Consider the following 27,081-nt stretch of genomic DNA (forward strand, 5'->3'; position numbering starts at 1 on the left):
GTGGAGATTAAAATTCCTAATTAATACTCCAAAGTCAGTTGATATAAAGGACTGACTGAATATGGGGTCAAGACCTGAAATTCATTACTTAATCAGCAAGGTGCTGTTTCTAGAATGAAGTGACTACAGAATGTTTCTGAAAGGCTGGTCAGAATCCATCACTGCAGATGCAGAACTGCAAACATGTACTAATGGTGTGTGTGGCCAGTGTTTACAGAGGTCTATGAATAATAAATAATCTAGATAAATAACCATACTTAGAGCTATGCAAACAAGAAAGCAAATAAATCAAGGCTTCCCGCTTATGCGTAGATACCAAACACAGCAATTCTGCATGTTTTTTTGTTTGTTTTGATTGTTTGTTTAAGTAGGAGATGGCAGACACAAATTTAATCAACCAAAAAAATTTAAGTTAGTAAAAACTGTTTTGGAGAAAGATCACAAAGTGGATCAAACTATCAGAGACTTGGCATTCATGGTCATCAGGGGAAGCGGGCTGCATCTTGCATACATACACTGCCATGCAGACTGCGTCCATTCACTTCAGGACCTGGCATAAAGCAGCAGCATAGCCCAGACAGAAGATCACATATGACTACTGGCATACAATGCTGGAATAAAATAAAGGAGATTCAAGAGCAAAAGTGAAAGTCTATGTTTATTTTTCTGCTTGTGGGAATTCAATTATTTTATCTTATAGCAAATGAAATGTGTGGGTAGAAGCCATTCTTTTTAATTTATATTGTTATGTTTGATGCATTAAGAATATGATGACAAATATTATGTGCGTTGTTTCTGTGTGAGTGTGTATGTAAGCAGAATTTCATATGAAAAGGGGAAATACAGGGATCACCTGTCAAGTGCCTGCTTCCTTGTGCTATCCTGTCCACATCACTGCTGATTCTATGCTAACAGACTAGCTGTGATATGGTTATTTCATTATCTGGGTAAGTGAAATACACTTATTTCATAATTCTTTATTTTATTTCCAGGAATTTCTGTAGTATAAACAGTCAAGTTGGCTATCCAGTTTATACTTAAATATGATACTATCCTTTTGCATCTTGAGGCTCTTTATGTCCCCACAAATGTTGGTATGTGTGCAGTATGAATCAAACACAAATAGTTTAGCATAGAAGCAGTACCACTGCATCCCCTCCAGGGCCAGACTCCCTCCAGGGAAGACTCTCCACACAGTGCTTTATACCTTGGTGCAGAGAAGAAGCTTTAGGGAATTCTTGCGGACAGTCTGGGCAAAGGAAGGCAAAGGTCTAATGTGCGACATGGCTTTCCATTTTTGTGCTGTAATTTTAAACATTAGGTAACGTCTGATTACTTAATGTGTAGGGTTTATTAATGTATTTTTCACACCAGCTGATCAAGCACTTCAGGAGTACCAATGCATTTCTTGATAAATTTACTGTAATTTTTAATGAGAACAGGCAGCTGTGAAAATGGTCATGAGCAATGATTTCTGCCTACTTCTGAATGCCACCTCTGTTTTGGTGAACAAAACTCCCTACGGCAGGTTGTCCTCCTCATGGCCAGTGACTGGTGTGTCCTGCTCAGGGTATGGTTGGAAGGTTGGATTTTTTTTGTCATGGAGGGACACACAGAGGATTCCTGATCTGCTGCTGCATGGCACTGAAAAGTCTGAATGACAGTCTTGACACCGTGGCGGTTGTGCACTGGCACCAGGGCTCCCTGAGACCACAGCGCCCTCCTGGAGGTAGCTGAGCTGTTGCCTGCAGACCTCGAGAGTGTTGATGTGGGAGGTTCCAGGGGAAGAAACTGCCACCAGAGCAAGAATCACCCCTTCCTTTCCCCCTCTGTTTCCTATCCTATTTGTAGCTTTTGATTTACATCAAAGGACTCAACAATATGCCTGCACAGAGCTCACCAACCATCCGGCCGCGCAGCACCTGCCCCTGCTCAAAGAGAGACCTGGAGGATGAGTCTCTCAGTCTCTGGTGACAGAGGCTTACATAACTGTCTTTGGCTTTGGAGGGGATGTGAGCTTTTCAAGCATCTGACCAAGCCTGTACCCTACCCTTCCTCTGCCTCTGTCTTGTGAAGTATTGACCTTTGTGGAGTCTACTGAATATTTTTTACCAACTACTTTTACTCCAGGTTGGCAGGTCATCAACAGTTACTCCCTAAGAAATCTTGGAAGCTAGGAGTCACAATGCTGAGGAACCTCCTGCTCCTGAGCAATGTCAAAAAACCCCTTTGTATCTATCTAATCTATATAATCTATCTATCTATCTATCCATCCATCTATCTATCTATCTATCTATCTATCTATCTATCTATCTATCTATCCATCCATCTATCTATCTATCTCTCTATTTATCTATCTACCTACCTACCTATCAATCAAAAAAAGAGTTAATGGCAGGGAATGTTGTGCTATGTCAAGCTAGACAACTGAAGTCCTTATTTCATCATTACAGTTTATAACTAGTTTCAGAGAAGAGTCCATTCTAATTTATTCCAGTTTATTCAGATGCTGAAAGGATATTTGAGGTATACCTAAAAAAATTTTTTTAATCTGAAACAAAACTGTGGCCTCATTCCACAGAAGTTACTTTAATTTAATACTGGAACTTAAGCAGAGGACCCTGATTGGAACCAGGGAAGTTACATCAAGTGAAGCAGAAACAACACAGTAGGGAATCAGGCTCCTGACTGCACAAAAGTTTACCAGACAACCCATCTGTTACTTCTTTTTCTACACTGTGAAACTTAGGAATGGAATAAGAATGAAATAAAGCTGTTCTATTTACAATTTATGTGATGCAATTTTTAGTGGAAATTAAAAAAATGGAGTGAAGTTTGGAGTTTCTAGTCATCCTGGTTCGCTGCTTATTCTCTATGTCCCATATGTGCAAATGTGGAGGTGCAGCCCATCTCCTTTTAAATGGTCACATGCAGGAGCAGCCAGCTTGGACCTTATATGATGAGGGTGTTTCATATACTGTGGTGTTAACTGTAATGCAAATTTTTATTACACTGTTTATTTCACTAAGCCCTTCCTAAGACCATGCATATAGTAGTCAATTAAAAAAAATCCCAAAACAAACAACCCCCCAGTTTTCCCAGTCTCTATGGCTGATTTAACTAAAATCTAAGTAAAAGCTTCTTTTATCACCTCAGTTAGGTTTACATATAACAGGCACCGCTGAGTAGTACATCTGGTTAATGATTATCTTTTACATATTGATATTAGTACCTGAAGTGGGAACATCTCATTTCCTGAATATGATTACCATTTTGAAATCTTATGCACAGGGGAAAAAAACCAATTCTATAAATTAAACAAGAAGTTCTGAGAACTTATATCCCCCAGTTCACATCCAGATACTAATGCATCTCATTTACTTTGTTGCTATTCCCTTGAGTTATCTGTGTCATGCAGACCAGTCTTGCATGTCATGTTAACTATCCACTGAAAAAAGCTAGAACTGTACTTGTAACAGTGCCCTAAGCTAGCATACAAGGTAGGTAGAAGAACATAAAAAATTCATCACTGTTACATTTCAAGTTGCTGGGATATTTTAATTCCAATAGGACAGAACCCATGTCAGCTAAAGATGGAGCTATAATTAAACTGATATGGCATTCACAATTGCCTCGAAACCCGCTGTAGTTGTCATATGTTTCTTTTCCCCATCTTTAAACTATATGGAAATCAATTATCTCAACAAACCAGCTGTAAGGACTGTATGCCAACCACTTACACTTGAAGTGAATAAATTATTTGAAATTCATTATTGATGTGAACAACTCTCCAAGATTTAAAGCACCAGTCCATTTTCTGTGCTGAGATTCACATGGAATTTTAACAAGTTCAGCACTATCCTCCGTCATAAATTCGTATAGCAAACTGTTATGCAAATAGCTAGAGTTCAGGGATTGGCGAGCCGTGCACAGAAAATTATGCTTCAGATGACAAAGTGCCCATGAGTTAATGGTTCTTTACATTTAGTGACAAATTTGTTCCTGATTTACCCCAGAGTGACAGACACAGGGTAAAAGGGGGACATCAGAGACTGAAAATACCATTTGTGTGTCAAGGATGTTAGCAACCTGGAGTGGTGATAGGCACTGGTGTCTACAGGATATGAAATTGAGTTGATGTGATGTCATTTTGGCTCTACTGTAACCTGGTTATCTCTTGCCAAGACTTCATGTATGATTAGTCAGCTCGGAGAGGACAGCAAGCCTTATCAGGCACACTTCCTGACATTCCTGTCAACTTAAGAAATGTGGTTAAGGAATTTAAGATGAGGTGTCACATCTTCATATCAAATCCCATTGAGTCACCACCTACAAGTTTGAAGACTCCTTCTAAAAATATTAATGAAAGGAAAAATGAAGTTTGGGCTGGATTTGACCTTGTAATGCATTTTGCATGCTATATCCCTCTAAGTTAATGTCTTTGTTATGCATACATCTTGTTTGTATACACAGAAAATAATTGTTATGCAGGCTGTGGAAAAATAATATTTATTAATACTAATGCAAAGGCATGCTCTGGGTTAGCTGACTTCTAGTCTGTAGAATAAGGCAACCTTTTATGTGTCTGAGCAATTTTAAAATAAACTCCTTGTGTAAAAAGCTTGCAATCCCATATATTTAACAAGGACTGTATTTGGAATGGTTAACAGACAGATGAAAATACTAAGCATAATATTTTTTCATCTCTTCAAAGGAAAATCTTGTACAATGTAATGTTCACACTGTATACAGACTCTTTCAAGTTTCTTTTCAAAAGCAAGTTAGCAGCATGTTATTTTTATGCCATTACATTTGTCCAACTGCACAATTTGTATTAATAAAAGCAGTTGCATTCTCTTCCTTGCAGTGGGGCTTAAAGTTAAAATTCATTGCTAAGCCAAAAAGATTCGTTATATGCTGCAGACCAAAACACTGCATAAACAAGGCACACTAAAGGGTCTGTCCGGACTACCATCTGGAAGACTGAACATGCATAAGTACCCAGTTTTTCAGCCATTGCCAAGTTATTCTTCCAAGTATTTCAGGGCTTGGTAAGCTCCAGAGTTTTCTCAGGCAGCATACAACTGCTTCACAACCCTTAAAGAGAAGCTTACACAGTTACAAATCCTGACACATAAGGGACACATTCCTTCAATAACAGTTTTTACAGTTAATAATTAAATCTATACCTGTACGGAAGAAGCAACCCCAGGAAAAATAATTCTACATGGCACAAACATTCATGATTCCTTCATATAGAGATGATTCTGATCCTTGTGATGCAGGTCCAGAAGGCATGTAGACTTTGTAAGTGCATCCAAGAACAGATACAGAAGACTGTAACTGGCTATAAGAGTCCTGTTAAAAGGAACACAAAGGTATAATTACGTGATAACCTTTGCTCTTTCTGTTACTGAGTAGAGCAGCAATAAACTTATTTTTAAACCTTGTATCTTATTTTGTTGATTTCACCTTTCATAAACATTCACTATTTGGTTGAATAGTCCTACAAGGGTTTTTTGCTCTTCCAGAACCAGTTTGTGATGTCTATGTCCACCCTGAATTCTTGCTTCCTAATGTAAATGCATTTCTTGTCTAATCTTAAGAAGACAAACAAAGAAAAGAAGAACACTTTGGGAACACTTTGAAGAGAGGAAATTACTTAGACCTTTAGCTCTGCCACTTTTGTCATGACAATGAAATGCAAAGCAAGAGCATCTGTGACCTGCATGTTCAGCAAGCTAAGACCATGAAGTTCAGGTCTCATATCTTGTGCTTGCCTTGAAGAAATGTCCAGCAGCCAGAAGAATTTCCCTCCAGGAAATAAATGATAAGTTGTAGATCTTTTTGTGCACAACAAACACAAAGCTAGAAAATCTCTTCTTTACCAAACTCTCATGACTATTACAGAGTAGACAAAGACAAACATAAAAGAAGAAATGGTTTAAAACCTCGGTTATTTCAAGCTGAGTTATAGAAACATTCAGTGATCCAGAGAGAAGACTTCTACTGCTGGTGTACCGCCTTCAATCTGAAACTATGTAAAACCTGATCTAATTAACTATAGAGTCTGACCTGTCTTCTGAAAGTCTTCTATGGAATAATAATTTATTTGTGTAGATCTGTCAGTCTATAAGCAAGCATGAGAAGTGAGCAATAGATATGTGCTTTAGACTAGAGCATCATTTCCAAATTCTTCAAGCTAAATAGGTCCAAGAATACTACTGGATCTCTCATGCTTGGATCTGACAGCTGGGTTGATTTTAGCTGAAACATCCTGCTTTTTCTTGGGATAGACATCGACCTTTTTAGATGTTGGATACTTATGTGCTAATATTATCCTTGAATGTACTACTCAGCTGCAATCTACCTCTACAGTTCCTTGTCACCTACAACATCAATATTTCTGTCAAAGACGTGGATGTGCACAAGACTGCTAACTGCCAATGCCTGGCAGTCCCACAAGCCCTGGAGCAAGCCTGGGAAATACATTTTCTCACTTGTCTTACCAGTAGGACTCTAAGTACGCTTATGCCAGCTACGGTTGTCAAGGGACAGTATCCACACATGTCTTAAAACCAGCCAACACTCTAAAATAACCCTCTGGTAAGAATATGCATTACCCAGCTATAGATATGGGCTGTGTGGATATAACTCCCAGGTTTTCATGTCTAATGAGGTAATTAAACCAACAGATGATTGGCTGGTAATTGATGGAGATTGCTGAAATTGTCCCACAGATGGAGAAGGCAAGAGTGTGCAAAGAGAGACAGGTTGTTTATGAGAAGATAAAAATGGTATACGACAGTGATTAAGATGTGGAAGGTGGTGAATATGGGAGATTAAAGTTCACAGTAGTGGAACTTCAATTCAGGATAAGATTCAGTTCACCTAAATGTTGGTGCCTAAATATTTGATGTTGGGCCTCTGCATTGCCCAGGCTGCCTCCATAGTCAAGCAAGCAAGATGACAGGCACCCCCAAAGGGCAAAGCACCTCCTAGAATGAGAATTATCCAAGACCAGAGGAAGGGATTCTGTCCCAGGGATGATTGTTTCTCTCCTTTCACAATGGAGCATGTTGAAAGGTGTCAAGACAAGCTATTACCCTCTGATTTCTTGCTCTAAGATTTCAAGAAAAATTTTTGTTTCTGAACATCTGGCTTGGGCTTATCTCTAGTTCTTAAAGCTAAAACACTCATTAGAACAGAAACAATATTTCTTAATATTTTCATTTCTGTAAGTACATCGATAGGATAAAGAAGTAGCTGATGATCAGTGCATAATGCAAGGCCAGTCTGTGGCATTTAGCTTTGCAGGGGACAACATTAAGAGCTTATGTAGACCCTAGTCTTACTCTTATCGAGGTCAATGAAAGTTTTACTACTGACGTCAACGAAAAGAAGCTCAGACCCAGATACAGTAGCCATCAAGTCCTTGATATTGTCTCAAAGGGAAGAGACAATTGCCTCGCAGCACTTCTGACCTTGCTCTCTTTTTAAAATTTATTTGCCTTTATCACTGAGCATTTTGTTTTCTGTTTCACCATCCAAATTATTCTGAAATAGCTTCCTCTTCTGCCATTATGCCTAGTGACTGTTTATGCCTTTGACTATGTCTTCAAACAGCATTCAAGTTCCAACAAATAAATAAGCAAGCATGTAGACATATAAATAACAAATAAATAAATAGGACATACCAGGCCTGATCTATAACTGGAGTAAGTCAGCAGAGCTTAATTGTAGTCAATGGCAAGTACGATAAAAAAAGAGTCCCTGCTCCAACCGATCTTTTGTTGATGGTCACGGCAAAGGAAATAACTTGACCTCATTTCCAACGTACTTAGTCTTTGTAGTAGTGAGTCAAATATGAATGTTTGCATTATATTTCACTGAGGTGAGATTAGAAGAAGGTGCCAGGAGAGGGGGCCTTCTACATAAGACAGGTGAAAAGGAGCAAGCTGGAGGAAGAATGGAAACAAATGGGAAGTTTATTGAGATAGGGAGGGAGCAGCTGAAATGGACTTCTAAAATTTGTACATAGCATCTCTTTGTGCCAGGGATACATACTGGCATATGTCTTACTAAACATGCAGTTTTCCCCTTACCTGAATTATTTTAATTGCCAATTACCTCTTTTGAAAATGAGTCGGGGTGCCACACAACTTCACCTAAGAAGCAAAATAATTTATTATATATTTTATAATCATAAACTGCCCTGCAAATCCCTGTAATTAGATAGAGGGCTTTGCAGACTCCAAAGGCTTTGTTGTTCCAGCTCCTGCTCTTTTCTCTGGCAAAGGTTAGCCAGAGCTCTAGCAAAAGGATGTTTGCTTTTCAATGGGAAAAGAAAGAACCTCAGGGTTCTGGCCAGATCTTATTATGCTATTATCCATTCCTGACTCCTGATTTTCTTGAACAAGGTCTCTCAAGGGTGTTTGCACCAAACCCATCCCCTCCGGGAATGTCGTCATCACATGTGTGTCCTGTAAAACACATTAGTTTTTCCTAAACACAGTCTAGTTCTGCTGTTTCTGCTGGGCCCTTGACAGTGTGTCATCTTTGAAATGTCATTGCATTAACCTTTTTGCTGTGTTTGGGGTGCCAGTGTCAACTACAGGCGCCTCCAGAAGGATGTGCATTTGATTGGCAAAGACAGGATGATTGACACAGGGCTAGTATTCTGTCAAAGCTCAAGTGTATCATTGCGTGGCAAAGCTGTTCTGCTCAATGCCACCCATTTCCAGTATATATGCCAAGTTCATGCATTTCAACCCACTGTCAAAGACAGCTAACAACTGGTATTGGTGATGTACGATAAAAAGAAAACCTACCAGTAATCACAGACAGAAATAGCTATAATTAGGATAGTAAAAAACCCCAACATTTTAATTCTGTCTATCTGTCTTATCTATCTATATTTATACATAAACACACACTCTCAACTAGCTGATTCTTCAGTACAAAACTGTAAGCTTTGAATAATTAATATGTAAGGTCTACTTCTTCATTCTCTATTTTTCTCTCTGGGAAGTTAATGGGAGTTTTCCTAGATACCAGTCCTACAGATTAAGTCCAATTATCAGCAACTCTGATTTGGGTACCTGCGAAGTTTTAAAACGTTCTAGCTTGTCAGTCTTACACTTCACTTTCTGCTTTAAAACTGAAGATATGCCTGAGAATAATTAAGAAAATGTTTAAAGAGAAGGATAATTATTCAAGTAATTTGTCTTTTAAAATTAACAATGTTCTCTTATCTATTGGCCTAAAAACCTCTGTGAAGTTTTTGTACTATTCAAAGAAGTCATTCTATCACCTTCTCAAATGAGAGGGTTCATTTGCATTCACTGATCATCTCATTACATTTTGCCTGTAGTCCTTCCTGCAATTTCAGCTGGATATGCTATTCTTCTCCACTTACTCTCTTAACGTCTCGGGTGGCAGGCAGTGGCATTAAAAATGTGATGCTTCTCAGTTGCATTTGATAGCCAGTGAAATAGTGTTTCCTTTCTGAATAAGTGAACTGAGGATGAAAAATCTGTGAATTTCAGGTTTTGTGCCTTGTAGCTCTATGTATTTTTAGAAGGTGTGGGGTTTTAGAAGCATCCCAGCTTTTGCATTTAGCATGTGTGTCCATTTCCAATGAGAAGGTTTCTTCTAACACTGGCTGGGTTTTTTTCTTTCCTTTAGGAAAAATTGTTTCATGAATTTTATGGGAACACATTGATTTCTGAAGAAAATGCTGTCAGGAAGCCTTACTTGAGGTAACAGTGAAATATATCCACTTACGTAAAACACTGTTGGTACATTCTGAATCAGGAAAGTTCTGCTGATCCAGAAAGGATGCTAGGTCTTCCCCATTCCAGGGATTTCCACAGATGGAGGTTTTTACTCTGGATCAGAGTGAAACTGATAACTAAAATCTTGGTTAATTTCTCACAATAGAACTCTGGGTTTGTGTTTTTTCTTTCTTCTTTTCTACCTCTGGATGTCTTCTGCTCATGTTGTCTCCTGCCACTTCTCAGTCATGCTTGCTGCCTCCTTCCTTCCCCCAGCTTTCTGTTGACTTCCCATTGCATACTTCCTGTCCATAGACCCATGTCTTAAATATAGTCTCCAACTCTATGTTTGTGTTCCCATTGCTTGACCAAACGTTATCAAACAGCATTAAACTACTGCATCAACTTCTGCTTTGTCATCCCCTGTGACCCAATATTCAGCTGTTTATGATCTGTTTAATCTCACAGAACTGTTTTCAATAAACTCTCTGCTGAGCTTTTCTCATCACATGCCCTCCACATCAGACATTCTCCCCACCACAAAGTTGCATCTCCCTTTGCTTTTATAGTGTTATCTTTTATTAGCTCTTTCGTTATGTCTTCCTTTAGCATGATCTTGTTCCCTCAGCCACCTGTGTAACGAACACCACTTCAGTGGCAACGGCTCAGAAATTCATCTCTGCTAGGTCCTGTCTCATCTTCATCTGCACAATCCTGTATCTTAGCCTGTCTCCAACAAAAACCAAGCCCCTCATCTTTGCTTAAACATTTTTGACCTCTTCCATGTTATCTGTGCTGCCTTTTTTCACTGACATTGAGATTTACAATTTGAGCATCATCTGTGACTTCCTCTCCAATCACACATCCAAGCTACATTACAATTCTGCCACATCTATCTCTAGAACATACCTAAAATCTATTTCTGACCAAATCTCACATCAAAACCCCACCACCTGCTTTGCTGCCCACTGCAGCCTCCTCCTCTTTGGTCCCCCTGACATTCAAATCACTACTTCTGCATCACTCAAGACAATTTGCACAGGGCAAACCCTTCTCACAGGTTGGAGTCTTTGTTTTAAATCTCTTCCAACAAAGTCCTCCTCTCCCATATTCAAATTCCAGTTGTTCCAGTCCTTGCTGTCAGAGCCAAATCAATCCCTTCTTAATTCTCCATCCTAATTTCTTTGCATTGCCCACACTGTACCCTATTGACCGCCCACTGCCGTTGCCTCCTCTGTTTTTAGTATCACCTCTGTGTGTGCAGTGAGTGCCTGAAATGCTGTTCAGAATCATTACCCACTTCTACTTTGAGCACAAAAGCAAATAACGATTTGTGGCACAGTTATTTGATACATAGAGATAGTCTATTTACATACTGATAGATGGCTAATTGCTTTCATACTTACTGGTAATAGTTCTGTTTTGCCTTATCATAACTCTCTCTCCATTTCACCTGCTCAAAATAGCTCTTTGTGTGACAGGGCCTCTGTAGACCCTGCAACTTCAGAGAGGATTTTGTAAATTTGAAGGAACTTTGTAATACCATTTTATTAGGTAATAAATTCATAAGTATGATTCATAATTTGTCATACCCTTAATATCTTCCTACATTTGTCATCACTTCCAAAAGTTCTCCCCAAATATTTTGCCTTAAATAACTACTTCCTTATTTAAAATCTTTGTTTAAACAAACAAGAATAAACTAAAGATGTTTGTGTTTATACTTATTGAAGATCTGTAGCCTTATCATTACAGGAATTATGATTATTAGTCTCACTTGAATGTAGTACTTAATTTCATTATTAATAGAATAAATACAGAATTTTTCAAAATTTACCTTTGCAGAGAGCACAGCTCATTAGAAACCTATAGAAAAACTTTTGAACTGACATAAAATTTAACAAATGCTGGAAAGAAACTCTTAACTCACTTTACTGTTCAAAGTGACCACACGGTGTTTAATTCATGGTTAATGGTGCTTAGAGCTCTCCATTGGGTATGGCCATACTGTTTAACAGGGGCATCTCTGAAGGCGACTGCTGTCTGATGTGTGAAGCCTGCAGTTTTGACATGGGACATACTCTGTGGTTGCCCCACTGATTCAAATAGTTTGGAAGTAGTTAGTATGAGCAATGAAATGGGTAGTGGGAAGGGCAATATCTAGATCTAACAGTTTATCACAGCTAGGTAATTTTTCAGGATTCTAACAGTCTATCACACCCCAGCTAAGAAATAACTCAGTTTTACAGTGCTACTTGTAAAGAGTCTACTGCTGTGCTGATAGCAAAATACACACACAGGCAATTAAGAACTGATATAGGGGAAGATACCATCTGATGAGGAACTAATAATGATGAGCTCTGTGATAATCTGACAGACTCAAGAGATCTGCAAAGACTTTCTGGAAATGGAAGGCAGTTCGAATGCAGCAGAAAATAAAGTCAGTAACTCTAAAGAGGAAAGGTCTCAGATAGCCTGTCATTCAAGAGGGGAAGGTCTGCCTCTTGGCAGGGCTGTGGAGGGAGCCAGGGATGTGCTTCCCAGAGCAATGGCAGGGGAAGGGGACTTTTTGTGAGTGGTTTGATAAATTCCTGCTGCCAGCTGTATTACTACTCATGTTTTAGGGAGTGCACAGAACTTTCCATCTCTCTTACAGTTATTAAACACAACTAACAAAGAATCATTTCCTCCTTTTTCCTCTTCCTATTTGTTATATATCTGACTGAGGGACAGTATAGCGTGCTTATACACATTCATCCTAAAATGGATTTCTTGCAAAATCCATGATAACTAGAAGTTGATGGAAGGTACATTTTTGCTTTAGAATATGCTAAAAAGCCTTAAAAATTTAATTTGGTGAATGATATGAAATGTTCTGGGCTTTAAAGTGTTTTTAGTTTCTCATGTTATAGCAAAAAAGCAGCCTTCATGCTATTACAGAAAATATTTCCACGTACAGTCTCATAAAAAATCGTCTAAAACATATCATGATGTTCCACAACATGGAAAACACTTGCTTTATCAATCACATGAGCCAAACCCACATTTAAAATATTAAAAATAACTAAACAGCTCCTTATCTTGCTTTAGACTAACATTCATACCATCAGGAATCAAGTTACGATGAAAGTTTAAATTTAAATGTAAATCACAAAATATCCAGGCAGTTACGTGCCATGCCTTCACATACCAGCTACCTCTCACTGAGTGATGCACTGGCTTTTCTGTAATCTCTTCTTTAGCTGTTTGCCCCTCTTGGATAACTCTTAACAGCCAGTTCCAGGAAGGAGAGGAGCAGAACATGCTTAAGAAGTAAAAAGTGAAAGCGGAATATTGCAACATAAACTTGGGTCTTGCTTTTTTTTTTTTTTTCCCATTGCTTTCTTTGTAGGATGGGTATATTCATTCTGAATTGTCTGTGTCTGTCACACTTCAAACTAAATTGCGTTTACTTTTGACTATGCATTCGCTGTAGGCTTGGTGCCTGACTATCGCCCACCTCATGGCACACCTTTGTACAAGACACTCCTTGAAAATGTTGCAACATTGTCATTGGTGTTAAAACCTTTTGGTATAATCCTCTTTTCTCCATACCTCACCTTCCCCAGCACCCTGTGTCTTCTGCTTTCTTCTAAACAACATGCATGGACTTGCTGTCCCATGCATGTACTGCATTGCACCCTGCTCACCGCACCATCGCAACCTCGGGACTGCTGCTGTTGGTTTCTGTAGTTCCTACCTGCCTGTTTGTCAACCCTTTTACTGAGGCTTCACATATCATCCATCCATCCTTCCCTCCATCCCTCCCATGACGATATCCAGCTCTCCCTGCCACCCTACAGAAAGCAGTGGGTGCCCTTAGCTGCTGTTACAGTTCCTGACACTGATTCTTCCTATTCTGTGTGGCAACCCAGCCCAAACCTCCTCCCATGGCCCCTTGGCGTTTGGCATTCAGTTGCAGCTCAGGTTACTGCATATTTCCCATCAGAGAATTAAGCTCTTCAGAGGCAACTGCAATTGCACACAAAAAATATTTTTCACACTAATAGAGTGCTCTCTATATTTTTGATCCTCATCAGATAAGACTATAAATACCTGAAAGACTGGACAAACTTGTGCAACCATTTTTCGGATTACGTAGTCTACAGGATTAGACTTCTTGCAAGATTTCCAGAACTTCCTGGTTGGCTGAGTGGAAATATTTTAAAAATAACATCTTAGAATATTTCAGTGTTTCTGTTTCCTCTATTGGTCAAAAACAGGAAATGCAGAAGCATGTGAATCTCAAGTTTTACTAAACTTCAGAAAAAAACGTTCAGAGAGAGCGCACCAGATTAGAAGTCAGTTTCTATTTTCACTGAAACCAGTTTATCCATCTGCTTTAAGCATCCTTCAAAAACAACACTGACTGGAGTATTTTGCATATTTGTAAATGCCTGATGGAGATAATATGCAGAGAGCAGGCTGGTTCCAAAATAGGCTCATGCTCCTTGTGTAACCTGGTGAGTGAACATCCTGACATGCAATTATTTGTTTTTTCTCTCTTTACTAGTGCAAAACATTTGATTAGTCAGGTTTTAATTTATTTCCATTTACAATGTTACCTAAGGACATTTCTTATCTGAGAAAAGCATTGCCATTCGAAAGAGCGTTTTCCCTCTTTTAATAGCTGCCGGTTCAGTGCTAGTTACCTCATAGCATATATAAAGTTAGGACTGTTTCTTCTCAGGTGTATCACTGTACACTGATCAACACTGAGTTTCATCTGCTGTTTTATTGCCACTTCCACAGCTCTAAAGAAGGAGCACCTAACCTTTACCTTATCACATATTCCTCTGAAAATGTATTCTGCAAGTCTATTAACTCTTTCCCCCCATACTATCTTCACACTACAAGTTCAAGCATAGAACCACTATGGAAGAAATTTCCTCATAATGTTTTATCCTACTTTTCCAATTACCCTATCAATTTCATTTTTTTTAAGCTTTAGATTTAGCTTTTCCTGCCTTTATTCTCACTTTGAAATTGGCTTCTTACATTGCAGAAAACTTGACTTAGGATATATCCAACCCTCCTGTCCTGCTGCTCTTACTAACATAGAAACCAGCCTTGGTAAGTTGTGTGATGGGGACAGTGCAGAAGGCCAGCAGAGAAGCTCTGCAGCTGCTGCGCCCACTGATGCTTTTGTGGTTAGTACAATTCCACTATCTTCAAACCAGAAAATAGTTAAGATCAGACACTATTTGTACTAATTTTCTGAGGCTTAGTTCAGAAATAACCTATTTTCTCCTACCTGCTCCAGCAAGAGGATGCTAGCAAGAATGTGTGCAAAGTTCATCGCTAGATTGAATGGAGGTCAAACTGACTGATGTTCCCTTGGCACCTTCCCTGAAGTTGCTTGGGTACCTCCCAGTTCACACAGTGCAAGCTGATGGCTTTCCTGATGTGCTTTCTCACCCTAGAGCAACTTGCAGCTCACTGACTTCTGAGCCAGAGGTGACACCTCTGAGTTTTAATAGATTTTCATGGACCATTTGTCTATGAATTTGTCCAAATGCCTTTGAATCCATGTGAATAGCCACAATATGCTGTAGCAATGAGTAAGAGCAATTTATGAACTGAGAAGAAAAAGAGTATCCTTTTGCTTTCTCATTTGATTATTTCATGTGTTGCCCTTAGCTGTTGCACTCTGGAAAACCATGAACATGCTTCACACCATTTGTGATTTTAAAGATTTCCATCACATCTCCCTTAATTATCTCCTCCTAGGCTGAGAAATCCCAATCTATTCCTAGTTGTGCCAGCACAAGTCTGAAATCACCCTTCTTCCACTCCGCTCCCCTTGTCTCCTCTCTGTATTTTGTCTTGTTCTTCCCTGAGACTGGGGATGTGTGAGCTGTGGGACCAAAACTGTGCATGGTATTGAGGATGCTTGTGCATGTGGGTTTGCTAGCAGCTGAATGATCATCATGTTATATGTAAGGTCAGCACTGGATCTGAAGTCCATGTGTGTCATTTTATATTTTTTAATACCAGCTTTCCTTTAGCACTTTATTGCTCAGACACTTGATATCATGAACTCCTCCTGAAGCTCCTTACATGGTTTGCTTTTACATTCCTGAAAACCTCAAACCAACAATGTCCTTTACCACCTTAGTATTGATGCTTTGTCTAAATAATTGAAAAATATGTGGTAACTTACAAATAAGCCTTTGTGAGACTTCACTAGAAAGATTATTTCATTTAGAAAATTTCCAAGTCATTCCCACACTTTCTTTCCTACCTTTTAACCGTAAGAGGATAAAACTCTTTTCCTACCTCTTATTTCATGTCAGCTTAATTCCTTAAAAGCCTCTGTTGAGGGACACTGTTGAAAATGGAAATCCAAAACTTATCAGCTGATCTCCTTCGTGCACGCACTCAATGGCTCCTCCAAAGGACTTGAACAGATTCGCAAAGGATGGCTTCCTAGCCACGTGTGCAGCACATACATAGGTCCAATTCTGACCCTATGCCTAGGGGTGCTGCTCTGATGTAGATGAAAGCAGAATCAGACCATCTGTTGAAAATGCAACAGAAGATACTTGCTGTAGTGTTAAAGTAATTGGGTGTTGATATTTCAGAGGTAAGAATATGCAAGTGTTCACCACAGTGTTGCTGTTTGAAAACTGCATTAATTGGATCATGTTGAAGAGATGTGCCTTCACCAAGAGACAGTAGTACTGAACAATATTCAATAGTCAACAAAACATTTACATGGAAGTGAATGCAATTTTATCAGTTGATCAGGCCTGAATTCTTTAAACAACTTGTTATTTACCTAGATATAAAACAAAAAGAGCAAACAAAAATGCACAATATTTAAATGATTAATAAAATATCTTTAAAAGGACCTCACAGAGCTTTAGCAAACTTCTTGCACATAGAAGTTCTCCTTTGGGCATTGCATAAACACCTGAATGTAAATTCAGAGGTTAACATCTTTTTAAATGTTAAAAGCACCGGCAGGGTTTTGAATTAAATGTCTTTTCAACCATAGGCAAGGCTTTTTGGAAAAATATATAATAAATGCTCAGTCTTACATAATTGATGGCAGCAGCTAATATTGGTCTCATTATTATTGTCATGTAATTACAGTGCAATTATCTCCAATATTTTTCAATGTAATTTAACAAGTTATATGTCATCTGATAGTATCGCAAAATGTGCCATTACACAAGCAATTGACAGCTATGCTGTTTTAAAAAACATTGGCTACCCAACAGCATAATTTATACAGGTGTACAAGAAAGAACTAATGCAAAAATACATCTTTGTTAAATCACTGCAAAAAAGTTAAGGCAAACAAGTTTTTCAGTCACAACTGTATATGGCTTTAATAGCTCAGGGAGCCTAGGAAGTCTGGATTTTATTTGTAGTTAAGATCAGAAAGGCCCTGATTGCACCTCACCTACAGTAATGCCTATCTACGGATGTCTTCCAAAGTCCCTCATGTGTCACCTATCACCCTATTAAAGAAAGGGACAAATGCTGATAGTAACAATACTAAAGTATACAAAAGTTTTGTGTCTACAACCCAAACTCCAGACAGGGAAAAGATTTCTGGTGACTTTAGAGGACTATAGAACAAGTCGTCTTAGAAATCACAGACTATTTAAGAAACCATTTTCAGAAACACAAGTGTTTCAGAGCTAGCCAGAGAGACAAGTGAGCAAATTCAATCTTTACTTCCCAAATCAGTTGCAGACTTACTCTGAGGCTCTGCAGAAGGAGCTTTGGAAACAAGTTTTATTCTGTGCCAGGAATAAAGTACAGATATTTCAAAATATCTCACAAAGCACTATTTAAAAAACACTCAAGGTCATTCATAATATCCCATTTTGATGCTAATGTTTTATTTTGTGCTGTAATATATAATCTATCGTATTAGCCAAAATATAATACAGAAGTAAAAAATTATTTCAAGTGAAAAACGAAACCCCAACAATGTTGAAATGGATTATTTTGACATTTTCTCCTTGGTTTTCTTTCAAAAGAAAATTCAGGTGAAATCAAGTTGAATGTTTGCTGTGCAATTTGATTTCAGTGGAACCACTACTTCTCAGAGAGGTAGTTCCTTAAAAACCCTGGCCAATTTATGACACGAAGCCCTGCCCCTCTTGGCTCATAGACATCCCGCTGCCCTGGGCCCTTCTGGTGCCCCCTGCCCACACCGCTCCCAGTAATGCGGCTCTGTTGCCTCATCAGCCTCTGCGCCTCTGGGCCACCACTGAAACCTGCATTCAGAAAGCTCACTCGCCCTGGGAGCAGCACTTCACGGCAAAAATACCCTTCTTCAGAAGCAAGACACAATGAAAGATGCAATCCTGATCTTTAAGAAACGCCTGGAGGATTTTTTATCATTGCCATGGCTGAGGACTTTAGGTAGCAGCTTCATGTTCCTGTGACTTGCAGGAAAAGGTGGTAGTGTCACACAAGCACTACCACTAAAGATAAATGACATGTAAAAATAAATAAAACACCACTTTGCCTGATATCTTTTAAAGACGAGATGAATACTTGTGCAGTAGGTGGTAAGCTGAAACACATCATATTTGATATGAGAACACTTAGCTTCATGGGGACTTAGACAATAACGCTATACAATCATGTCTCTAGGGTCTAATTTGACTGTAAGATTTAAATAACAATTCTATATCCCACTTGAACTTGAATGCGTTCTGCTCAGTGGGAAGGCAGCAGAAACTTCAAAGTTAAGAAAGTGTACCCAAAAGCTGTGTGTTCACTTGTAATGTCTTCTTTGACATCTGGCAAAGTCCCTGTAAAAATACAGGGCCAGTGTAATCAGGAATAGCATTTGGTCCTTAAACATTGGTCAGGAAATGAACTTTTCAACATCCACATTTCTGTCAGTGCTGTGAATGAGCTTTAATGTTTTGAAGTTGAGGGTTAAATACAAATTGCTAAAACTATTCCATAAATCAGCTCACTAGACATACAAGGGGGAATACTTCCTCACACACAGTTGAAACAGGCACACGTCAGACATGGGCCAGTTAATTCTAGCAGTACTGAGAAGTTTAAAAAAACACAGAGTGCACTATGTTGCAATTATTTTTCTTTTCTAATGTATCTCCCTGACAGGATACCAGTTAAACTTCATTCACCATCCGATGGGAAGTGGGATTCATAGTTTTCGGTTAACATTTTTGATTTAATTATTATATAATAATTAACATGATTTTTGATTACTAAGGAGTAGAAGACCAATAAAACTAGGCAAACAGTAGCTGAAAAAAAAAGTTAAAACAAGAAGAAATATTTCAAAGCGTGTTTATACAAGGAATGATGTCTGTTTCTCCCTTTTGCTAACCTTCCACAAATGTTTGAATGGAAAGAAACTGTGTGAATGCTGAGTGAGATAAGAACACATAATCACACATATATTTGAACCAGGACAGTTTATGAGGAATTTTGAAGTCAAAAAAAGAAGTAAGGTGATTTGAGACCTCAGGGTTAGTCCTGATGATCTGTCACCTATTTCATAGCATCTTCCTTTTTGCCTGTTGTAAAGATGAACATCCACCAGAGCAGATGTTCAGCAGATTGTGTTCCTGCCTTGCTTTGGATAAATTTTTAGACAATTGCATGAAGTATCAACTTGAAAATGTCCCCAGTTTCAATTTTTCTTCAGTTTTCTTAGCAAAATATCCCATCTCAATCCTAGGCTCCCTTTCCTTCACAGTCAGACTCCCACTGCTCTTGTATTTCTCAATTGAAGTTATCTGGATCCACTTGATATTAATTATGAAGGATGAAGCAAAAAAATACCTCTCCATCTCAATGCAAGATGCCAGCACCCATCACCAAAACCATTATGGGCCAGTGGAAAATCTGATTATGAAAGATAAAATCGGGTAACGCGTTAAGCAGTTTCAATTATATGACTGTCCTTTGGAAAAGGCTGCCACTAGTATTTTACTTATTACTAGAGAACAAATGTTAATGAACTAATGCAATTGGTTACTAAGATCATGTGGAACAATGAACTCAGAGACAAATTAGCATTAGACCTCGAATTTCTTGAAGTCAAAGGGGCTAAACATTTAAGGAAGTTTGTTTTTCAAGCCAAAAGGGGGCACAAAACATAGATGAATAAAGGCAAAGACAGTGCCGTACGACGTGAGAACAGAAAGTATAATAAAAAAGAGAAAAAAAAATATTTGAACAAATATTGGCTCATTAACCTAATCTTTAAAGTATGTAGGGTTTTAGAACAGGTTTTAAAGCAACAGATAAAGACATGGAAGTGAAGGAAATATTGCATACATGCAGTAGGAGATATAATAAAAGAAGGGAGATCTAGGCAGACTAACTTAACAGCTTCCTTTTATAAGATAGCTGATTTTCTAGACAAAGGGAATGGAGTCGATCTCATCTATCCAGACCTTCAGTAAAACATATGGTATGGTGCCACATGGGAAATTATTTGTTAAGCTGGAAAAGATAGGGATTAGTAGAGGAATTGAAAGGTAGGTAAAAGACTGTCTCAAGGAACGACAGCAAAAGATAACGTTGAAAGGAAAAGTATTGGGAGGGTTACCAGTTAGCAGTGGAATTCTTTATGGATCAGTCTTGGGTCTGATCTTCTTCTTATTTCAGTTAAGACCATGACACAAATATTAGAAATGTGGTGATACTACACAGGCTGGCACTATTAATACAGAGGAGAGAAGGATATAATGCAGAAAAAGGTCGGATGACAAAAGGACATGTGTACTAGGAATGGGATGAGAAGCAGTATTTTGAAGATAATGCAGCTAGTCACTTATCCGCAAATGAAGATAACGCATTTGGAAACTAATAACAAAAATTAGGAATCAGTTAGACAAGACTGAGCTGGAGTGGGATCCCAGGTTAGTTGTCAGTTGGTACATCTAAGAGTGACCAGTGGGATGCTGCAGTAAAAAAGGGCACAAGAGATATGAATCAGGAGGTGTATTTTAGGTGAACAGAGCAGGACTAGCTCCTAGTCTCTGGTGAGATCTCAACATAAGCACTGACACAGTCCTGTTACACAGTTTCAGGCAAGATATTTTAAAACTAGACCAGGTACAGAGGAGTACTAACCAAAATAATAAGGAAAATAGAAAATAAACCAAGCATGCTGTCAGTGATACATATAAGTACCAAGGCTCTCAGTAGAAAACCCCCCACATTTACCTTAACTCATATTCAGGACAGATGCTTTCTTCTTCAAGTCTATAAGAAGATGCTGTTCTTTTGTGTCTCCTGTGTGATGGATACTATCAGTAGTCATCACTGACAATTGGTCAGGCCACAGGGAGCTACGTACATCTTTCAGAGAACTTGTCCCATTAGTGTATATAACATTTTGACTTAAATGTTAGCCTGTCACGCAGGGATCTTCTGTTTGTTCCAGTTTCATATAGTGCCTCCTAACAGGGAACCCTGGAACTCTAGCACACCTTTGAGATTGAATGAGTAGCTGAAACAACAGTAACAGTAGTGGCAGCTGTAGCTGTAGTGGTAATAATAGCATCAGCAATCATGTCCTGCCTTTGGTTCCCAACATATTTGCCCTGCTTCTCAGCGATGATCTCTATCCCTTGTGCAGAGCAGCAAAAGCAGGCCAGCATAGCACTAGATGCAGGCAAAGTCCCAACCTGCTGGCTAAATACAGTGCGAGTGCCTAACAGTCATGGGCCAGTTCTGGAGCCCTGCTGGTGGCCATCTACTGGCCAAGACCAATGCCCCACATCTCATCCAAACCGCATGTCTCATTTCCCCCAGCATCACAAGGTGTCAGTTTTGTACTCACCGGTACCACAAGCCTTTCCCTATCTCAGAGTGGCACAAAGATGACAGATTATCTAAACAATATGGTTCATCTTTTCCATAATCCTGATATGGATAGTGATGTTGTAGGTGATTTGCTATTAAAAGAGCCTGATTAGCACTCTGGAAGCATGTCAGCAAGGTTTCAAGCCTCAAAATATGATCTTATTACTTTGTGATGAACATGTGTAGTCTTGCTTCTGAAAAACAGTTCTGCAAACTTTAATAAGTAAGGAAGAGTTGTGTAAAACTGACCCTGAAAAACCTTCCATAAAGTTAGTGGAACAACCCCTCCTTTTACCATTCTTTTAAAGACACCCGACAGAATTCTACCCAAGGATAGAAATAGTGTTTCAGGTCCACAGGCTCTACAGAAGACAAACATTTATTTCTTCCAGCTGTAACACCTGGCAATGCTGGGCCATATTCTGCTATAGATTTTCAGATTGTTTTCTCTGATATGGGAAGTTCAACATAAAAATTGCTGTGATAAATCCCTCAGTCTGTCACACAGCAGTGGCTGAAACCAGGTTTGGTGTAAAATGACTGAGTCTAGTGTTTACTGACACGGGTGGTTTGCCATTTTAGGACAGGTACCCCAAATGTCTGTGTCACCCGGAGGGCAGGCTGCTGCTGAAATAAACTAGTCACATTTAAGTATATTATTTCCATTCAACCACTGTAAGCAGAAATCCCGCTATCCAGCTTTTTCTCCTGCCATTCTCTTGGCAGTATCTTTTTGCAATTTAAGAAATCATACAGAGATAATTAATAGGCTATAATAATCCAAGGACTTAGGTTATCATTTCCCTTGTTTTAAAGATAAGCCATTGAAAGGAAAGGATGGGAGTGCAAAGACAGCATTCTCAAGAGAAGTGAACTGAGATGACATCCTGTAGAAAAAAAAAGAAAAATATGCCTTTTGGGCATGTTCTCAGTTAAACACTCCTTTTAGGTCATTTTGTTAGAACACCAAACTTTACAGCAAAATTAAATTGGACAACAATAATTTGTCATCATTCAAGGAAACAAGCCAGGAAAGAGAGAAATTCCAATATCTATCCAAAGAGACAGCTGTAGTCAACGGATTTATTTATAATAATATTATTTGGTAGCAAGGAACTTACCATGGCTGAATGTAAAAAAGTATTTTTTGATGAGTTAAAGAGATTAAGAAAAATCAGGCAGATTTTGACAGAGAATGGTGTGTAAATGAGAGGTGTTATCAGTCTGAATCTGGCAGCTCCATTTTTGTTATGGTGAAAAATATCAGTATTATTTACTAAGAAGATTAGGGCTGAATTGGAAGAGAGGCTGGTTGTTTGGAGATTGAGATAAGATAAAGGATTTTACCTTCTATGCACAAGCCAAATGCAATACACACAGGACTGTTATCTCCAGCTCAGGCCTAGCAGAGGTGTATTAAGATGTACATTGTAATTACCAGTGGCAGGAGTAGATTTCATAAAGACTATTTTAAACCCTAATAAAATGCTGGCCTTTAATTGTACAGCTTTGAAATATTTTTCTTAGTTAATTGCAACAGAAAAAAAAAATCCACCTAATATCTGAAACTGATTCTTGCAGAGAAAGCACAAGCGGAGCAGGCAGTCTTTGCCTGATCTGCACTTGTTTTGCTGTCTGGCTTCATTCTGTGATTTGAATCACAGAGACAACTGAGACTACTAAACACCTTCCTCATTTTCCCTCTGCTATCCAGAAAGCAAGATTAGCAAGGATTGGGGAAGGGGGGGTGGGTGGGCCTGGAAGGGGGGGGGGGGGGGGGAAGAATAAATCTCCTTTCCATGACATAATTAATTAGTTCCAAAAATGAGCTGTGCACTCATGAATCAGTCATGGTCAGTGGTGCCAGTTCCAGCTCCCCAGTACGCAACCGTGTCTGTGGGGCTGTGAGGGGCAATATTATTTTTACCACTGAAGAGCATCCAAAGGAGAAGAGCAAATCATGTAAGTTGCGTGTTTAGTACAAGACCAGTTTGGGCCTGGCTCAGAGCTCACATGAGACTGATGTTGCCAATAAGTGGAAACCAATCTGGCAGGTTTTTTTTGGAAAAACTCTCAAAACCCCCTCTCTTTTTGAAGATCTTTGTTATTGCTGTATAACCCACAATAGCAGCATACCTCATAACGACCCTTTTTGGCTCTTAAGGTCATACTGTTAGGAAGAAAGGATGGGAAGGAACCTTAGGTTGCCCAGGAGTTGCTGTGGGGTGCTGCCACAGTTGCAGGTTCCCTCCATGCCTCTGTTTCTGCCCCTGCTATGAGGAATATGCCTTGCTTCAGCTCTTACAATGATGATCACCTGCTTTCCCACCTCCTTACTATGGAGAAAATATCTATGTTCAAAAACCTTGCAAAAACACTTCCATGGGGCGAAAGTCCACAGTTATTTTGTGATTTCCACTTCTACAACAACAAAAAACCTACATTATGTCCACATCTCTATTTCTCTTTTTTCATCCAGCATCACAAGCATATGTAACATAACAAATGTATGTGGTCATTAGCCCATCCTCTGTGAAGTTTACTATTCATATTACTAAATGCAAATAAATGCCTTTAGACTTCACGATCCCGATTAATATATTCGGGTGAGTTTTGGTGTTACACTTCTGCTGGAAATTCTGAAGACTGCAGTTACCCATCTGGCTTTTCATGCTATGACTGCTATAAGCACCTAATTAAATTACTGCTGACTCTCCACTGCTCAGTGAGCTGCTTTTGGAAGCACCACTTCATATAAGCTTCAGTTTTGCTGTTTGTACAAGGCTACACAATCTTGCCCAACCAGCGTAGTCCAATTTCTTGTAACTGTGGCAAAAAATATGATGAGATATTAATGGATTTATAATTGTATCACAAAAGAAAACATCTTGTGCAAAACCAAAGCATTTTTCATGAAGACACAATGCAGATACAGTTTTTTAAAAAAACTGTGCATAATTCACTAGCTTTCTAAGGTACCTTTCTCTCTCAATGTGTGTGTGGCCCCTTCCAGTGCACATGTCAAAGTATCTAGCACCTCAACAATAAGTTGCTAGGAAAACTGAGGATGGGCACCACTACAGATCTTGCATAATCCTGTGCCTTCCTTTCTTGGATCTACAATGTTCTGTCTCCTGATATTTGCAGGAAGAGATCCCAAAATATATCAAACCACACAGCTGAGTTTTCCCTCTTTTGGAATTAAAAACATAGCCATTAAAGTCAAGACAACAGTTACAACCCGGTCATGCTGATCAAATCCAAGCAATTTATCCGTGCAAATGGAGTAGGAAAATTTTGTTCAACTGTTCCCTGAGTGAAACTGGACTTTGGAGCTCTGCCTACAATAGCTATGTTTGGATATGTGGTCTACTAGTCTCAGAAATAGTTGAGGTGTTAATTTGTAGGCAAAGGCTACAAATTATGGCCACTTGGCTGTGTCAGGAATTGGACCAAAGACTAATTTTTGTTCTATATGATGTTACATTCAACATATTAATGGTGATGTGAATCTAGTCTTATGTCTTGTTGTGTTAAGTCACAGTTGTTTCTATCTATATCAATGGCAAAATAGTTTCAGCACTAGTAGTAGGCTGTAGTGGACCACTGCAGGCAGTTGCTTTTGTTAGTGGGTAACGTAGTTACTAGAAATACAACCCATGAATCAAAACAGTCAGACTGCTCTCTGATTCCTGTCTTGTCCCTGAGCCAGTGCAACTACTTTCCCCTCTCCCTTTGGCTAGACAGCAGTGTTCCTAGCGATGAGGTTTTGAAAATCTGGCCCTGAATCAGTTTAAAGAATCATATTTAAACAGAGGTGACAAATAATTCATTTAGCTTCATAAATGCCCAGAACAGATAAGGCCCAGATCCTGGGCTGCATGAGGTCACTCAAATCAACAAAGTAATGCTCTTTCCCTGCGCTTCCAGCCAGTTTATTCTGAAATAAAGCTGCAGTGTACTAATAGACTAGGATCCATTAGAATCATTCACAGTTCATCCTATTTCTTAGTTACTGGTAGCCAGGCAGTGCAGAAAATCTGTTGCCTGTACAGTAAATACTATATTCTGTTGTGGCAAAGTCATCCATCCATGAACATAATGCTAAACACAGAAATGATATAGTGTTTTTCTAAACTGGATAAATTGCACTTTAATGTGCTTTTGGAAAATGACCATTTAGAAAACAAATGCATTTGTTTGTTCCATGGTCAGAAGCAAGTACCCATAGACTTCTTGCAGTGTAGAATATATTCAGCTTACCTTTAAAAGCAGAACTAAATCACCACACTTTACGTTAAAGTTAGATCCATAAGCAAGAAAATATGGTGAAACCAAAGGCATATTTATATCAGCTGTGTTTGCTTTTTTCTAAAAAAATTTGGCCAGAATGAAAAATTTCTTCATTAAAAAAAAATAATTTCAAAACCAAAATGTATAGTAGCTTTGGTGCTTTGGGGTAACAGAAAGCTGCTGCTGAAAGGGTAAATAAATAAATATTCCTTGGGGAAAGCCTTCTTGTCATTTCATGTTACAAAATTTTGCTACAGAACTTTATACAACAAATTTTAACAAGCTGCATACAAACAAGTATCTTGCCAGGACACCAGCATGTCTTCAGGACAAGTAGAATCCATATGACCTAGAAAATTTCAGGGGGAAAAAAATCTTTCTCAAACACCACCACTACACTCAACCAGTTTGGAGAGCATGGTTTCTTGCTGTGTCCCAGGATCAGCATTTGGTGCAGGTAAGAAGGCAATATCAAGGGGTTTTGAGCAGTCCAGACTAGTTTTTAAGATACCCTTTTTCCACAGATCACTAGAGCATATATTTAACTCTGAGCATTAAAAGTCATGGAAAATGAGTATTTTGCACATTATCATAATTTTTCTAGTATATTCCGAATAGGCAATTGACATTAAAATTTAAAGCTTTGTAGGTCACTTAAAATTCCAAAACTGACGCAAAGTGATATTCCTTAAGACTGAGGATCACTCTATGGTTACTTTCTCCATCTGAGAAACTGCAGCTATAGTAAGGGCTTATACTTGTGGTTTGCAAACAGCACATTACCTCGTTGGATCATCCGCAAGGAGCCTGGGTCTGATTCAAAACTCAGTGAAGTCACTGGGTGCTCTTTCCCTTTGATTTCACTCAGCCTTGAACCATGGATGCTGTCAACAACTGTGCGCTTTCCGTGTGGTGCTGAGCACCCCTTGCAGATGTTATGGTGCTCGGAGCATTCAGTATTTTGCAAGATAAGGCCTTTAAAGGAAAGTTACTTTGCTTCCCTTGGAACAGAGCTTTATTGTTAAAAAACACAAGTTATATAGCTGGTATGTTTATACAAGAATTATACAGTGAATTCTGAATAAAATATATAAAGTCAGATAACTTGGTTGAAGCAATTAAATCTTTTTAGTATAGTAAATACATT

This window comes from Falco naumanni, chromosome 12 (genome assembly GCF_017639655.2).
Source record: "Falco naumanni isolate bFalNau1 chromosome 12, bFalNau1.pat, whole genome shotgun sequence".
Classification (NCBI taxonomy): Eukaryota; Metazoa; Chordata; class Aves; order Falconiformes; family Falconidae; genus Falco; species Falco naumanni.